Raw genomic sequence first — 18,897 nt, 5'->3', positions numbered from 1 at the left:
AGCAGTCGACAGAAAAAAATTCCACAAATTGAAGTGATAATTGCCTATCTGTATTGAAATTGCGCATGGAAGACACACCCCAGTATTCGTTTCATAAAGGAAAGCACAAAATAAGCTTCAAAACCGCATGATAGATGATAAGATGCATTAAAACAATGCGAAGCACGTATAGCGTTCGCCACATGCATTTCCCTGTTAATTTTACGGTTCCATAAGCTGCAGTTGTCGGGAAGCGACAACTGTAGCATACGAAGCAGGGAAATTGAAATGTAGAAGATAATGTGGAAAATGAAAAATGAAAGTGCGTGATAAGATAACTTGTCGCCAGTGAGAGACGAACCCACGTGTTACATGACGCTGTCGGGTGAAAAAGTATGTTCCAGCTTCGTCCGCTAGGGCCCTGAGTGGCGCTGGCTAACGCTCACAGGGCTAAGTCTAACACTCATAAATGCCGAAGTTAGTGGACGAATTGATAGCCGTCGCCTAGCACAATTGGTAGTGCAACGCAACGCGTAATCCGGAGGTTGTATTTTCGTCGCCCACCGGCGACAAGTTATCTGTTCGGTTACCCTGGAAAATATCTACAGAGATTACATATCCACCCTAATTCTATACAAGAAAAGTAGGAAGATACCTATAATGAAAGGGGTCAGACAGGGAGACACAATCTCTCCAATGCTATTCACTGCGTGCTTGGAAGAAGTATTCGAGCTATTAAACTGGGAAGACTTAGGAGTAAGGATCGACGGCGAATATCTCAGCAACTTTCGGTTTGCAGATGCATTGTCCTGTTCAGCAACAGTGGAGACGAGTTACAACAAATGACTGAAGACCTTAACAGAGAGAGTGTAAGAGTGGGGCTGAATATTAATATGCAGAAGACAAAGAGAATTATCAATAGGTGGGCAAGGGAGCAACGAAGAATGTTATGCGTAACGTTAAGGGACAGAAAGAGAGCGGTGTGGGCCAGAGAGCAAAGAGGCATAGCCGATATTCTAAATGACATTAACAGAAGCGGGGTAGGTCATTTAACGCGTAGGTTAGATAACCGGTGGACCATTAGGGTTACACAATGAGTTCCAAGAGAAGGGAAGCGCAGCCGACGACGGCAGTAGACTAGATGGGGTGATGAAATTAAGAAATTCGCAGGCGCTAGTTGAAATCGGTTGGCGCACGAAGGGGGTAATTGGAGATCGCAGGAAGAAGCCTTCGTCCTGCAGTGTACATAAAAGATTATTATTATTATTATTATTATTATTATTATTATTATTATTATTATTATTATTATTATTATTATTATTATTATTATTATTATGACGACGACGACGACGATGACTTGAAATAGTGCAATTATTGCGCTGGTAAAAACTGAGGTATAGGTGGAGTAATTCAAATAATACTAATGTTTATTTCATGATACAATGCTAGTACCAACAAAGCAAGTGCTATCAATTGCGGTCTATCTAAAGCTAGATCAATATATGCAGCACAATATGATGTAAATTTACGCTTAAAGCAAAGAACCGGCTTAGTCGGCAAGAGGTGTTGCAATGCCTTCGTGAAGTCATCTCACGGGCGTTTGCGTCGCAAGCGAGTGGGGCCGGTCAGAGCCGAAAGCATTTCATTGCAACCGTCGCAGTTTCGCTTCCTGTCTTTTGCCATCGCAGTTTCGGCCGGAACTCGAGGGCTGGCTAACAGCGAGGCTGATAAAGCTTCCCACAATGCTTCGTGGATGAGGCTCACCCATTGTTCATCCCGATAAAGTACTGTGAGTCACACGTGGTCCTTCCTTCGCCGCCGGCGATTGCAACCTCGTTCTTTGAAAACGCTTTCGGCGCCACGTTAGCTTCGCAACATCGCGCTGACTGAGAGAGCTCGACTCGGGCCTGCCCGAGCGCCTAACTACAAACCTCCGGATGACGCACCACGCGGGCGCGTTGCAATCATTTCCTGGGCAGCGTGCGACTGGCAGCGACGCGAAGGTATCCAAGGTTGCCTCGCGCAGCGCCACCACACCATTACGCTCTCCAGACTTGGCGGGCGTTTCTGTGCAGTGTGACGAGAGCATCTGCTAGTGCATCTTCCTCGTCCTCGTCATGGAGCATTTGCCCTGCATGCTTCTTCGTACCTGTTAAAGGTAAAAAAACGGCCATCGTCGACGCAGTATATATATACTATTTTTAAGCGTTTCTTTTTTTATTTATTTAATGCGGTGGAACTCATGCGTTACTGCAAAAGAACGTCGCATTCTCGTTTAAAGCGTTGAAAAAAAATGTTCGCTGCCGACGGCAACTCGGCTAATAATGAACATACTTATACAGTTGTTTTGGACACTCTTCAAAGGAAACTTGACACGATGGCTTCAACACATGTGGTAATAGAAAGTTTTAGATGTACGTTTGCTATAGGCTCCGCAAAGAACGCTGTACCATGAAAAAAGAAAAAAAAACGCCGCTAGGCGGTAAGCGCATGTGCGCGTGCGCACAGAACGCTGATGTCCACAGCAGAAGGTATACAACGCTGTCTTCCCTCTGCGATTTTGCGGAGCGTGACCCGCCGCTGCAACAAAGTGGGTGTGGCGTTTGAGGGGAAATGGAAAAGCCCCCGCCGTACTTAGATGTAGGTGAACTGTACTTCGCAAGGACAGTTTGTTGCAGTTTTCAGACCTTAACTTTTCAGCGATCGCGTTTGCTGTGCGTACCCACCTCGAGGGAAAAAAAAGAATTGTTACAGTACTACTCAGCCCATTGTAAGAGTGTGAAGCGTTGAATCGCCTTACTTTTCCTGGAATCAGCTACGCGCAAGTCATCCGTGCATATGATGCAGGCGAGTTTTCGCAATCGACTTGACATTTAAAAGCAGGCCACCTTCAGCCTGCTTGAAATTCCGTGATTGAGTCCCTGCTGCAGAAGTTGAAAGCTATCGCGGCGAGTGTGAAAACGTACAGTCGAGCGCGATTTGAAGGTTATCGCGCGAGCGTCAACCAGCCCAGCACTCCAGGCACCTGGCGGCCGGTTTCGGGACAGGAAAAATCATGATTTCGCACTCTTCTCTCCCTCGTTCGCTGTTACATACAACAACCATCACCCCGCGACAAACTCACCGCCCTTTCTCTCTATTCTAAGCTTTCCATTTGTTGCGATAAACTGTGGACTTGGTTACCTCGTATCTTCGCGGGCTTAAGCTAATGTTCTTGGTCACCCATTCTTCCTGACTCAGCAGCAATGACGTTACATAGGCTAGATACAGCTTCGTAACGTCCAATTTCAGATAATACCGAAGAATACGTCGTGCGCACTACGATCACTGCCTGTTCGCAGAACCAAAAAAAAAGAAAAAGAAAGAAACTGATAGCCCAGCAGGGAGTGACGGCTGCTGAAGGAACAGCAAAAAGAGTGAGGGAAGCAGGCCTGATACCTCCCCCGCCTCGGCAGAGAATTCTGGGCCATGGCGCTGTTCGCGTTCCCGGTCGACGCTCGCGCGATAACCTTCAAATTGCGCTCGACTGTACTCGAACGAATGGGAGCGTGTTAAGCCAGAGGCAGAAGTACACCGGTAGATGTGCACCCTTATGTGCACCGTGTGAGCCAAAACCTCAAGAAAATGGCTGCCATATATGGCATTCCGGTTGCCTTTCCGGCTCCCAAAAGTTGTCTCAATTGTGGCCCCGGATCACACGCGATGGGCCGCGGGGCTGCCAGACACCGCACGCAATACCTTTCAGGGAGTGTGTTGAAGGTCTATGAGGGTCTGTCTGACTGAGGGTCTATGAGATACCCCTAGATTGCGACATGTCCTACATTTGACAAACGGGACGTTGTATTAATGACAGACTGCAGGAGCATGCTAATAGTATTGGTAAGTGTGGTAATGCGCATCTTCCCGCGCACTGTAAAGCCTGTCGTTGTATGCCATGCTTTGAGCAAGTATTCATTCTTGGCAAAAGTAGGGACCAAACTGCAAGGGAGTTGTTGGAAGCGTTCTATGTTAAAAAGAAAGGGTCTGATCCCGTCAGCCATGCATCTATAATATTGTATTCTGCAGAACTGTGCTTTCATCAAGATGTGTTATCATGAACATGTTGTTCTACGTCACACCTTGGCTCTCTGCGCACGCGCGGAAGTTGTCTTTTTTTTTTCTATGCGTTCCTGAGGCTGCCATTAGACAGTTGGTGGTTTGGTGCTTCACTGTCTTCTTTTTTCTGTCCCTTCTCACGAAATGTATTTCGCGCCACAATCAAGTACACCTATAGGAAATATACCTAGACTGCACGGAGGGGTTTCTGCACGGAGACTGGTGTTTCTGATGTCGTGAGAACAACTGCGTCGAAAAACAAAAACATAAACGTCTATGTTTGACAGGTCTCCCCCAAACAACGAAGCGTGTACTCCAGCGAGAAATCTTTGAAAGCAATTCGGTTTCCTTTCAGGAGCACACGTCACGAAGGTTTTCGAGAAATCATTCGCAGAAACAAAGGGGTTTTCACCATAATGGTTGCGCGACGCATGGGTTTCAATCATGCACCCGCAGGAAACAAAAGCGCGTAAATGCAAAGCCCCTCACGCGCGGGCGAGACCTTTTATTCTTTTCTTTTTTTCGCATAAAACATCGCGCGCTGTTCGCCGCACTCCTGTTTCAAAGAGCAATCGTATGGGAGAGCGGTTGACATATTGATTAGCTCACGCGGTGCTCGAAATGGGAGCCCTCTCCGTTTCACTGATTTAATCCGCCGCTATTGAATCGCTCGCAATGCCTGCTACGCTGATTTCGGGAGAGAAAGAGAGAGAGAGAAAGAGAAATGTGCGCCCGAGTGTTGTTTCTCGTCCGTGCGGTGCCGTTATTTGAGGCGGGCTGCCGAGGCGTGTCATCAAAAGGTTCGGGAAATATTCCATGCCCTGCATTTTCTAGCCAACCCGCAGAAGAGAGGTTACGCAAAAGACGGAACAGAATTCTTATTTTTAAACATCTTTTACTGCATAGCGACTGCACTTCTTTTTGTAGTTTCGCCTCCAAAACTCGCATATGTTCGCACGATCGCAAATGTACGACAAGGAGTTCCCACTTTCGTCCAATTAAAAAAAAAAATACATACGTGTACTCAAAAAGCCCATCGCGCCCCTTTAATGCATGTCCCATACGATACGCGATTCGCCTAAACAGAACGGGACCAGGTGATCTCGTTATGGCGACCCGCATTGGGTCGCTTACGTAACGGTGATCACGGCAGCAAAACCGCCGCGATGCATGTGTGCCGAGAGCACATTGCGATCCTTATTTGGGCGCCGAGCTGCAGCGGCTAGCGCAAAGAGAAGGCGGCGAAAGCGACGACGATAATCAGCTTTTGATGGCGGCCAATCAGCCCAGTCTAGTGTAATAATTGCGTCGGCAAAAAGAAAGAAAGGAAGGAAGGAAGGCCTCACGATCGTCGCCGGCACGGCGCCGTGAGGCCAGCAACAAAGAAACACACGCAGACACAGACACGTGCGATCAGTCGCACTGCTTGAGAGGCTTGCGGCGAGTCGGCGGAGGCGATATACACCGGCCAGCTAACAACGTCTTTCCTTCTAAGCTGCTGCGCAGGAGGGCGTGCTCGGAATCGTCTCTCCACGGCGAACAACAATTAGAAGTCGTGCGCTTTGTTATGTCCCTGCCTTTGCGCCGTTCATAAGGAGAGATTCTTTAGCAGGGGGTTGTACACTCATGGTAACCTCATTAGTTTCTTAAATAACCTGGACGAAATCTGCACAGTTTATGTATTATTAGCATCGAATTCAAAAAAAAAATTTTCCTTGGGTAAGTATTATTTGTGATATCCAAAACAGGTTGTTCTTTGGTTAGGGCCTAATTACCTCATTAACAGCAACTTTCGTGGTAAAGTACAGCACACGGACTCGATTCAGAATGTTCACACTGTGTCGTAAGCTATAAGTTGTTGCTTTATGCCATCTTAAGCTCAAGTTATAGGTCGTCAAACTTAGACATAAATAATGCCCATCTTGATATTAGAAGAAGAAGTTAATTTTGAAAAAATTTCTCCAAGAAGTATTATGGCAGAATTCACCTCCCGACACACCACATATATTTATGTTTATAGGGAAAAAAATTTAATTAAGGAGCCTTACGTGCCAAAACCACTTTCTGATTACGAGGCACGCCGTAGTGGGAGACTCCGGAAATTTGGACCACTTGGCGTTCTTTAGCGTGCACCTAAATCTAAGTACACCGGCGTTTTCGCATTTCGCCACTGTCGAAACGCGTCCGCCGTGGCCGGGATACGATTTCGGGACGTCGTACTTAGCAGCCCAACGCCATAGCAACTAAGCAACCACGGCGAGTCTTTCTAGGAAAAGAAAATTATAATGATAAGCTAAGTAGAACAAAAGATATTGCTCCTCCACAACAGCAAGGGTATGAAAATTGTTTTCAGAAATCACGGCAAAGCATTCCAAAGCACCTTTATTGGGACAAAGCTTCTAAAATCTTATGGAAATGAAAGGTATTGAAATAGAATGAATTTTATGGAACTCAAGGGTCTTTGAAACGCGAAAATTAGACAACTGAAAGTACAGTTTTGGGGTCAATTAGCAGCATTCAAATCGAGCTTCCTCCCTTAAGTGAGACAGCGAGAGAAAAAGAAAGGGGAGGGACCAGACTAATGAATTTTGGATAGGTTTTCCTGGCGTCACGCCTAGAATGTTAACCATAATGTTTAGAATGTTTCTATAACGCCTAGAATGTTTCTATCATAACCAGATGGTTATGATAGAAAATGAAATTATATGCACAGTGCACGGCACAAGATGCACAACCACACACAATAGACACAATACACACCACAACATCCAACAAACTAAAGTATCTAAGTGAGACCAGTGGCTCTGAGGAAGCTTAAAAGTGCTTTCGTTGCGCGAGATGCAGAGGCAGCGTATAGTCCATGGGCCATGGGCGTGTCTCAGCGTGAGGAATGACAGTATTTGGAGAATGTTGAGTGTGAACATTAAGGCTGTTCTTTCTTGAATAATTCATCTACAAGCGCAGATTAAGTGGACTGCTGTCCGGACGTGTATAGTACGCAGGGCACAATGACCACCCCATCCGTTTGACTTTAAACAGGAAGTATTTACAAGGAATTATTTAGGAAGTAGGCAGCAAGATTTAGCCGAATGCGGTGTAAACGTGCCCGATCGCGCCTGTTAAGGTCAGACGGTATGCGAAATCATCATCATCATCATCATCATCATCATCAGCCTGGTTACGCCCACTGCAGGGCAAAGGCCTCTCCCATACTTCTCCAACTACCCCGGTCATGTACTAATTGCGGCCATGACGTTCATGCAAACTTCTTAATCTCAGCCGCCCACCTAACTTTCTGCCGCCCCCTGCTACGCTTCCCTTCCCTTGGAATCCAGTCCGTTACCTTTAATGACCATCGGTTATCTTCCCTCCTCATTACATGTCCTGCCCATGCCCATTTCTTTTTCTTGATTTCAACTAAAGCGTCATTCACTCGCGTTTGTTCCCTCACCCAACCTGCTCTTTTCTTATCCCTTAACGTTACACCCATCATTCTTCTTTCCATAGCTCGTTTCCATTCTCATATAGGATCGTAAGCGCAGATAGGCCCGTACTACGGTTCTGAGTCAGTCCAGACAGCACGGTACACGCGACACTCAAGATAAGACACACGAGAGTATCCATCCCTCCTAGAGAAAAGTATTGGGAGTAACTCTACGGAATTGTGCGCTGAGCTAGCGGTGCAGCCCGCATGAACGGTTTATGAACATTAAGAACAATTTATGCTACTCCGCGGTGAGAAGACAGACAATGCTGAGCTACGCTGCGCTGCATATCACAGGCTTCCGTGTGCTAGCAGCTGATGTAGTAGACAAGCTGGTGCTTGGCGCGTGGCTTAGTTCAGCATACTCGGGAGAACATACTCGTACTCACTTACGCGGGGATATCAAGTCGACGTGAGTATAGGAACGTGAGCAGAGTCACTGTCCGCGAGTGTGAGTGAGTATAGAGAGCCTTCGAAAACATTGATGAGTGAGCGCGAGTGTCCGCCTACTGTGCCACCCTGTTGCGCGTGGTCACTTAGGGATAACAGGGCAACACGCGAGTCTGTAAAGATGGCCCAGGAGCGCAGTGTGGGGCCGCTTTATTACGTCACTGAAAACAGCTCATCCAGCTCCGTGGCAATGAAAGAGGTCTTGTGACTGAGCTTCCGTGCGTAGATGCAGTCACATATCGCGCGGAGAGACACGTGGTTCGAAGGCAGTATGCCAGTGCTACATGAGAAGCAGGCGGCATCAACACTTGCACTCTATCGCGCTTAGAGACATTTAGCCAGCTACACAAACTCCTGCCTGCTCGAGTGTATCGAAAAGCCGTGGACAAAGTTTGCCACAGCCACTGGCATGTACGGAGGAAGCAATGAAACGAGAGTAGGGGACGTTCGAATGTGTATACATGGTGCAGTATATAGGACTGACTGCACGGCGGCTGCCAATGCGCGCCGCGGGTACCACGTAAATCACCATTTGCCACGGCTGCAGCGTCGGTTTCGGCGGCAGCGCTATACTATAGCCATTCTCTCGTTTTGCCGCTCTACGAATTGTTTTACTTGGCATTGCCTTCCTTCCGTTGCTGTCCCTTGGTCGTGGTGAGTTACGCTTTGTATTGGCATATAAATACACCCCAACGGAAGGCCGGGAATGGTCCGCGAGCGGAGAAGAGGCGAGGAAACGAGTGTGTACGGGCGCGCGGCCACACCGCCGTGTGCAGGGCAGGGAGATGGCGCGCTGGTCTCGCTGGCCGTTGAGTTACGCAGGTGGCACAAACGACTCGCAGCGCGCGCACCCGAGAGCCAGCCAAGTTGAAATAAGAACGACGACACACGTGACGCGTCGGGCGGCAACAATAGCGGCGCTCCACCGCTGCCCCACCGCTGCCTCAGCTGCCGCCGCTGTGTGGCACGGCCCAAAACAATACCAGGGCAATATATATACACTTTTGACGTTCGCAACGTCTGCACTGGGAGAACGTGTGTCTTATTTATGGGCATCTTTCTCCGTGTAGCGTTCTGTTTGCCGCGGTGACGCGGGAACTTTCTTTTCTTTCTTCTCTGTTTCTGCTTAGTTGTACATACGTATTGTTTTGCCGAGAGGCCCCAGAAAGGTCTATTGGTTTCTGCGTAGCGGGGTGACCTGCTGTTCTTGTGCTTCTGCAGGGCCAAACACGGTGGCGAGGCGCTGTGAGTTCGCCCAGTGCTGTTTGATGCTGCCGTTCCATTTCCTCTTTACCCTTCGCTGCGGCTGCGTTTCCAAACGTGCCACTTCTGTAGCTAGTTCTCTCCTTCCATTCCCTTTTTTTTTCTTTCTTTCTTCGAAGAGGTGACAGATGTCTGCGAAGGTAAAATAAGAAAAGCCATCCATTACGCTGCTAAGCTTCGAAGAGTTCTTTCTTTTTTTCGTTGCATCTGCTATTCTATTTCTCTTGGTTCTTCATCGGTCATGTGTTAGAGCCTCCTTGCGCACACAAGTGTATACATGCTGGACTACTATAGCGCAAGACTTATGACCCCGCCTACAACTTAGATTGTACGCAGACGAGAGTGAACGGAATGCTTTCGGAAAGACTACATGTACTTGCCACTGCCCCTCGCGGTCAAGGTTTGCAATACTCGGGCCCAACCGCCATGCATACAATCTTGGGTCAGCAGGCTATAGGGGTTCGTGTATTGCGATCTACTGCACCGCTACGGATTCAAATTATGCCATTTTTACCACGACTAACGCTCAAACGGATTAAGCGACACCAGTGGCAGACGGACATGAAGATATGTGCGCAAGTCCTCGTCTGCAAATGGTGGCAGCGGACAGTCTTAGTAATAATTTACTTTCACTAAACTTTCCGTTTAACATTAAGCGCTTGTCTGCCAAAGCTGCAGCCACTGTGCATTGTGTTCGGGTTCGCCCTACGCTCCTCTGTATATTCTTCACGAAAAGCGAGCGCATAGTCTATCACTGTCTTTGCATAATCCATTACTTCTGGAGTCAAGTGTTTTCTCTTCTTGCCCATGGTGACAGACCCAGAGAGCGAAGTTATGAAATGTTCTCATCGGCATGCAGACTTTGCAGCCACTGAAAAGCTACAGGTTGACCTAGCCTTGCAAAGCCATGCCGGCAACAGCTTCGCCCGAGCCCTTCATTTTAACTTAGCTGGTATAATAATGCCACATAATTACATGTGACCTAATGTTACTTATGACTATAACTGTCCAGTCCCGTTTTACTACACGTGAGTGATGGCTTTTGTCAAGTACTGCAAAACGTCACCAGTCGCTGGTCAAACCGCTCTTACTATGAAGCTTTCATCGAAGGCAAGACACCTCTTTTCTGAGAATCCAATGCCACTGCAAGAAGGCCTGTATGGTCGCCCAAGGAGCCACTCTTCGTTTCAACAACCCTTCGAAAAGAGTGCTTCGCTCTTCGACAAACTCTAGATAGCCTAAGAAATTATATATCAAGACCCCATGAGGTATCATGCATTTATGTATCCATCACGTACCACCATGCATCAGAGAAAAGACGGGGAATGCGGGAGATCGAAATTCAAGACGATGAGCAAAACGTGAACAAGGTGAATGCAGGAGCCAACGTTTCGACAAGTGGACTTGTCTTCTTCAAGGCAAGTTCACTTGTCGAGAAGACAAGAAGACAAGTCCACTTGTCGAAACGTTCGCTCTTGCATTCACCTTGTTCACGTTTTGCTCATCACCATGCATCAGGTATGACGTAGTGGAAAAAAATTACGACAGCACTCATCTCACGATTACTGTAGATGGTAATGCGATTAGTATACGACCAACGTAGCAACATGGCGTATTTGGGAAGACACGCTCATTCAACATATGTAGGCGTCATTTTGAGACTTCCGTTGTTTCGGCTATATACGATACACTCCGGTGTTGCCCCACTTTGCTATGGCACTCGCTTGCCAAGGTGGCCCTTGAGCATGGCGGCATGACGACTGTGTGACGCCGGCGCAGTGGTGACGATAGAGTGACGAAGAAGGAATGACGTCAACGGAACGACAAAGGTAGTATGACAACGACGGCATGACGACAGTGAGATGGCGATTGTCAAATAATGACGATGCTATAATGACGACAGCGTGGTGACGATGACATGAGGACAGTGGGATGACGACCAGTGCATGCCTGAGGACGACGGTATGACGAGAACGGCAGGATGAAGCTGAAATGACAACGATAGTCTTACCACGACGGTATGAGAGCGGACGCATGATAACGACTGTCTGATGACAACGGTATGACGGTGACGGCGTGACAACGTTGGCGTAAATACGATTGAACGGCGGCAGAATGAGTACGATTGAGGGATGAAGAAAGAATGACGGTCTTTGGATCGACGAAGGTGGTATGATGACGCTGAGATGACTACAATGGGATGACCTTACTTAATTCGTGACCATATGGTAAAACGACAGAGCGAAGACGACAGCATGACGAGAGTTGCATGACGAAGTCAGAATGACGATGAAGCAACGACCGCGCTGACATCAGAAGATGGTCTGACAAATAATGCATGACGACGACACAATCACGACGATGGCACGACAACGGTATGAGGACAATGGGATGACGACGAGTGCATGATGACCATGGCGTGACGACGACTGCATTACGAAGCCTCTATGGCCGTGGTAGAGGCACGACGATGGCATGACGAAAGTCGGATGACAAAGCTGGAGTGACGACGAAGAGACGACCACGACGACATCACGTCACGACGGCAGCACGTTTAGTGGCCGAAGCTATTAGACAACTTGGGCCACTGGGTTGGCATAGAAGGCATGGCGACGACGGCTTGACAGGTGTCCCATCACGAAGCTGGAATGAGGACGATAGAGCGACCCCGATGGCACCATGGCCAGGAGCACATACCTAGTGGCCCAAGCGGGTAGACAACTTGGGCCAGTGGGTCGGCGTAAAAGGATGGATGCACGTATGGATGGACGAATGGATGTATGTATGCATATGCTCAAAATTGCTGAAATCGGCAAAGAATGCTACTCGCATTAAAAACATCACATTACATGATTGTGACAACGAGAACGAACTGGAAATGTTTACAATCGTACCGTGTATTTCACGATTGAAACAACACCTGGTGGAAACTTCAGCTGAAAGAATATGGCGCTTTTCCGCTCTATGGCGTAATTGGACAGCGAAATCGAGGAGAGAATGCTGGAGGGGAGGGCAACTTTACGGTATTAAAGTCAGTCAGTGTCAAACGACGGGAACGGAATTTAGCAGTAGTAATTTAGAGTTTCGCGGTGTAACATCGACGAAGGCCGGAACGTATCAAACACCGCACGCGCAGTCGACAAACGGGGTTATATGGTCAGCTGCAGGTATACGGAAAGAGCCAATGCAGTAGTCAAGGAAGTAAAAAAAACTTTGTTTCGGGACATTACATATATCATACAAAGTGCTACGCCACAGCTGCTTCTCAAAGAATCTTTTTCTGCGTTCATCGGTACTTTATCCTGTCCGTCTTTTTTCATTTTTTCACTATTTTTCTTCTTCTTCGGCAACTTATTTACAAACTCAATCTCGGGAAAGGCCAATCCAACGAGGCTTACTTCTCAATACTAGGTCGCTCCCATACCAGGCGCACGCCATCCCCAAACCTCCTCCTCCCCCTCCTTCTTCTCGTGCCCTCGCCACAGCTACTCCGTATTGGCCAGTGCACGGCGCATCCCGAGACACCGGGTCGGAGAAATAAAGCCGTTCGCGACGGGATCGCAGAATGCATCTTCTGCAGTTTCCATTCAAGCGTGCACGGGGACTCGACTTGCCTGCGGCCCATGGAGAGAAATGTAAGGAAAGGGAGACGGGTGGCCGCTCTATCAATCTTTGATAAACATCGCCACTGAATGGACAAGAACGGTGCACGCCATCAGCGTTGCAAAGAGGATGTACAGGACTCCCGGCAACTCTTGCGTGAAGATATGTAATACGTCGGCCGAACTCGAGTCTTCTCATCTCCTGCAGTTCAGCAACGACCAGCATTGCTATTTATTTAATTTTCTTACGTTATGCGTACGTTGTGCTAGGAATAGAAAAACGTACTTCGTTTGTTTCTAAGTGTTTGTGACTATGTTGTTTTACTACACGTATAGAAAACCGATGAATGGCCTGTATGGAACAGATTGTCTACATTAATTTTTAGAACGCAGATCTTAATAGCCCATTCTTGCGGCGAGCGTTGGTGGCGTCGGCGTAACCTAGCGAACGAGCGCCGCGAAGAATGAAAGCGAACGCGGAGCGCAGCGGCAGAAGAAAGGGCACAGCGATGAGGTGAGGAGGAAGGTGCAGGAGGAGTATACAGCGGAACCATGAGGCGGAAAGCAGAGAAGCCGAGGGGATACGGGCTGTTGTGCATGCACTGAGTTGTCGGCGGCCATTCGCAGCTACGTGAGCGATCTCATCTGCACTTCCGGGGGGGGGGGGGATGCCGTGAGTTGGAGAGGGCTATGCTCGTCCGCGGCGTCCGCTGCTGAAGTCAGTACGCTGTACCAGCGTGTGTGACGGGAATCACTTCTCCTGCAAGGGGCGATGGCGAGCGACTACGAGTAAGGTGCTATGTGACGCTCCATTGGGTGTCGTTGCCGCTAGCACTGGTGGCACGACTTCCCCGCGACGAAGGGCCGCTCTCGTCGTTGGTAAAACGAAAGCGTGAGAAGAAAAGCGTAGTGCCGCGCAAGACGAGCTGTGCGGCGACGATGGCTACGATATGGCGCCAGAGTAACGCGCGTCGTCTGTATGGAAACAAAGCGCTGCATGAGCGTAGCTCTGTCTGCGGCGGCTGCTGTGAATCGCACCCACGGGTCACTCACGTACTGCCTCTCGCAACCTCCCGATTAGCGAGGCAGGCGCGCCACACTTCACTCCGTTTGGAACGTGCCGCACGAGAGATTGTCTGCGCCAGCCAATTTATCGGGAAATGAAACCACGTATAGAGCTACGCTCCAATTTCGCATTAGAGAGTATCGTTATCGTCGGTGAAATTTTCTTTTGTCGTTAAATTTTCTTTACTTCCGAAATTCGCATTCCACGTGCTACGAGGAAATACCAACGTCTTACTCCAATCTCTAAATATGACAGAACTTTCTACGTTGTTGCAACCTTTAGAGTGGGGCAAAACCACGATGGGGCATTGGCCAAGAATGAGGCAGTAACGCGTTTATTTGCGATGCATTTTAGTTATAATGTTTACAAATAAATTTTTTTTATGTGTCCGCCCATCCGTCCGGCTTTTCTTCCATCCGTCCGGCTTCTTTTAGAGCGCATTGCGTTTCTTCGTATTCTTTTCCAAATAGTTAAGAAATTATTCTCAAGAATATTCGTCTCCACCCTTTGATGCCACAGAAGAAAGAGAAAGACCCGTTTTGGCCCGCCATTTATGGCGGTGCTTTCCATTCGAACACTCCCACACTCCTCCGACCGTGACTGCTATTGGGCAGTCACGGCAGTCATATATATATATATATATATATATATATATATATATATATATATATATATATATATATATATATATATATATATATATATATATATATATATATATATATATATATATATATATATACACCCTCCAGATGTGCCGGTTGCTGGCTCTGTTCTCTACTGAACAACTGTGCCATCTTTCATCTCCCGCTGCGCTCCGCGTTCGCTTTTATCTTTCACTGTGCTCGTTACAACTCCAACGGTCGCGCAGGAACGGGCGCCTCATAGCTGCGCTCTAAAATTCTTGAAAAGTATGAGCAATGATCTTTCTTAAAAAGGCGCAATAAGCGAACCACACAGACAATATTCGAGGGCCGCAAGCGACCGTGCCATGGGCCATGTTTTTAGGGACCGCTATAGTTCATACTGTTGCATTGTAGTGACGGTGAAGAACGATACAGTGCCATAACTGTGAGTTACAAATTTAACTCCTTTATTGGGAGAATTTATGCCAAGCAAAACAAGTAACACGTGAGCACAACGACAGCAGCGAGCGAAGTCGTCGATCATCGAAAATCTGAGGTTCAGACGCGTCGGCTGCTTATACATAGCTTAACGAACCTTCCAGCATAATCACTGGTGCTTGCGTGAGTTCTAAAATGTACACCAGTATTGCCATCGCGCACAGAATTCGATTACACGTGACTCGGTGACAACATAGACTACAGATTATTAGATTCGTCGGACGGTCCTACCGCTGTCGACCAGATGTAGGAGTCGTCGGACTATCTCGCCGCTGCCACCATTTGAAGGAGATGAAGGTCGTAGACAGTGTTAGAATCTGGGTCGCAAGCCCCAAGGGTAGCGTTGGCCTGGCGGCCTGGGGCACAACTGGAAGCATCCGAAGGTCCCGGCAAAGCATGAGTCGACTGGTAACAGAACAACTTGTTTATTCTAGCATCGCAAAAGAGCGGGCGGTCAGGTCGACCGAAGTGGAGAGACGGGAGAGCACGTAACTCAACGGAAGAAATAGGAGCCTCTCTCCTGGCGTCCGGGGGCAGCTGCTCTTATACTCTCGGCGTCGCTGGCAAGAAGGAAGGTCACGGGATGAGACCACGTGACGGCGGAGCACGGACGAGCTGAGAGACATGTTGAGACGAGTGTAGTGACGCATCGCCGAGCTGGCGCCTGTCAGACCTCCTCGCTTCACACTTGGGGAGCTCCTCTCCCCGGCTGCCGCGCTTTGACAAGCGTGGGCACACACACACACACGCACACACGAAGACACGTGGCACTGAAACACGCCTGGACGCGCTTGGCGGGGAGGCTTTGCGGGAGCTCCGAACGGGCCAAAATGTCCGCCGCTTTGAACGAAGCCCCGGCGTCCGTTGCATCCGCGCCGGCTATACCGCGCGTCGTAGGCGAAACGTAACAACAGGAACTCGGTGAACAGGATTTATTTACATATTAACAGTTTAAGCAGGATACATTGGCAGACTAGCGCGACTCCCATATGGAGCCCGCAAAACTAACATACAGCAAACAGTTTACGAGCACACAGCTCACTAGTACATTTCTAGTATGACAGAGCACTCAGCTCCCGACAACGATCACGACACGAGCACGACACGAGCACACCCTAGCAGCCGGCAAACGCTGCTTATAAGCTCTCCGCTTGACGTCATAGTTCGACGTCATCGTTCGGACGTGGACGGAGCACGAATGGACGGAGCACTTGCCGCCGCCCCACACTATCGTTTACGCCCACACACACGCAAACACACAGGTGCGAACCCATACACACAAAGGCTCCGGAGTCGACGACCGAGGGCTTCGTAGAACCGTGCTCCGTCTCGGGTGGTGCGGCCAAGTACCAATTTCCTGAGTTGATCGCGCGCCACGTGGCTGCCGGTCATCTGCAGTTCTCGGTACCGCCCAGCTTTCAGTGCCGACGTCAGAGGGCTTCGTAGAACTGCTCCGTCTCGGGTGGTGCGGCCAAGTACCAATTTCCGGAGTTGATCGCGCGCCACGTGGCTGCCTGCCGACCGCAGCTCTCGGAAGGGCGCTTCGACTGGTGGGCTTGGAACACGTGCAGCGGGCTGAAAGCTGGCACGCTGCCACCCCGTATGGCCATTCTTAACAAGATATAGAACCATCGATAACATTCGTCAAACTTCCGGTGCAGAAAGGCGCGTCTTGCGCTGAGTGATAACCTTTAACATTTGTTAGTTGGTGGAATTGGTGGAAGCTGGGGGAACTGATGATTTATAAATCCTAACAGTATCAAACGGTGACAATGTTTTTTTTTCTATTTTATAGCGTCCGCCAAATGGTAATACAACGACCTTCCTTACATTCCTGGATAAGCTTGTAAGCTGGACAAATGAAACTGGATCAAAGCTGGTTATAGGTGGTGATATGAACATCAACTTACTACACGCATCACCGACACAGCGTGACTTCCTAATTATATTACAGTCTAATGCTTGTGCTAACACTACTAATGAGCCCACTCGTGTCCAAAACAACTCTGAGACATTACTCGACCTCTTCATTACAAACTACCCCCCCTCTCTAGTTCGCTTTCGGGTGTAACTGGCGTACACATAAGTGATCACCTCCCACTCGTTCTTATCAGCGACCTACGTGAACCACGTCGTTCATCCGATAAAGAAGAGCAAGTCTCATTTCAAGACATCAATCCGATCTCACTATAGAACAATTCCGAAGTGACGTTCTGAACATTGCCTGGTCGGAAATATACAAGGTTGATCAAGAATTGGCATGTAACTCTTTTTACACCTTTTGAAATCCACTTACATCAGATATCTTCCGAATAAAGCAAGAACGCGCAACAGTAAAAGACGAAAGCCTTGGATCAGAAAGAGCCTTCTATCTCAAATAAAACAAAAAGATAGACTGTACAGAAATTTTTTACAAACGAGAGATGCAAATGACTTTCATAATGTCAAATCTTTCAGAAACAAATAAAACATATCGTTAGAGAAACTAAAAAGAATTATATGCACAATGCATTCAATCCAAAGATAATGAAACGTAACGATCTCGTCTGGCAAAGGCTAAATGGTGTACTAGGGAAAGTAAACCAGACTGCGTAGCAGTATCAAGAAATAATTGTAAATGGCACGCCAATGTCCGGTTCTTCATTAGCAGAATCGTTTGATGATTCTCTAATAAACAGCCGCCATAATCCTGCTAGCCTAGACGATCTTACATCTAATAATCGTGTCAGTGCATTTCTAACACCTATACCAGTGCTCAGGAGATATATAATGCATTAATAACTTTTCGAAAGAGTAGAAGCACTGATGCTTGCAAATTCACCCTATTAAATATGCCCTAGATATTATCATTCTAGTATTAGAGCGTGTATTTAACCTCGTCTGTTTAAATGGTACATTTCCGAAAGCAATGCAAGTAGCGAAACTAACTGTTATTTTTAAGGGTTGTGATAAGACCCTATTATCAAATTACAGCTAAACCTAGCTATATCGATCTTAATGGTCTCTTATAGTTGCGTTGAAAATTAATTAATTTTATAATGATCTGAGATCAGGGAAGTGCTGCACAATTTAAACGGAAGGTCTGCCCCAGGCCCCGACGGAGTTGCAAACCGGCTCTTAAGAAATTTGGACGACAAAGCAATTCAAGCTTTAGTGAAGGAGATAAATGAGGTATGGGAGGAGGGCGTTGTACCAGAGAGTTGGAAGAAGGCCACAGTGGTCTTAATCCCCAAGCCAGGTAAATCAGCCAGCTTGGAGAACCTCCATCCTATCTCCCTTACTTCTTGCATTAGCAAAGTAACGGAACATGCAGTGCATAACAGGATATCGAGACATATTGAGCGCAGCGAACTATTCCCGTACAATATGGTTGGTTTCAGGCCCTTGCTTTCAACGCAGGATGTCATGCTCCTGCTCAAAACACAGATAATCGACTCTCAAAGCAAAGATGTAAAAGGGGTCCTAGCACTGGATCTATCCAAGGCATTCGATACAATTGCACATGACTATATCCTTCACGAGATATCGGCTTTGAACTTAGGAGTTAAATTCTTCTCCTTCGTTGCATCCTTCCTCGAGAGCAGGACGGCGGCGATAAAGTTGAGGCAATCAGTCTCGGAATGTTTCACACTCGGAAACAGGGGTACTCCCCAAGGGGCAGTTATCTCACCCCTTCTGTTTAATATAGCAATGCGCAAGTTGTCGGAAAGCCTTGCAGCAATTCCTTACGTAGGTCATGCATTATATGCTGACGATATTACAATCTGGTGTCCTGGAGGATCGGAGGCTACGGTCGAACAAGCTCTACAGGAGGCTCTGGATGTTACAGAGTCT

The sequence above is a fragment of the Dermacentor andersoni genome, chromosome 4 (genome assembly GCF_023375885.2).
Source record: "Dermacentor andersoni chromosome 4, qqDerAnde1_hic_scaffold, whole genome shotgun sequence".
Classification (NCBI taxonomy): domain Eukaryota; kingdom Metazoa; phylum Arthropoda; class Arachnida; order Ixodida; family Ixodidae; genus Dermacentor; species Dermacentor andersoni.
This window is presented reverse-complemented; position numbering follows the sequence as displayed.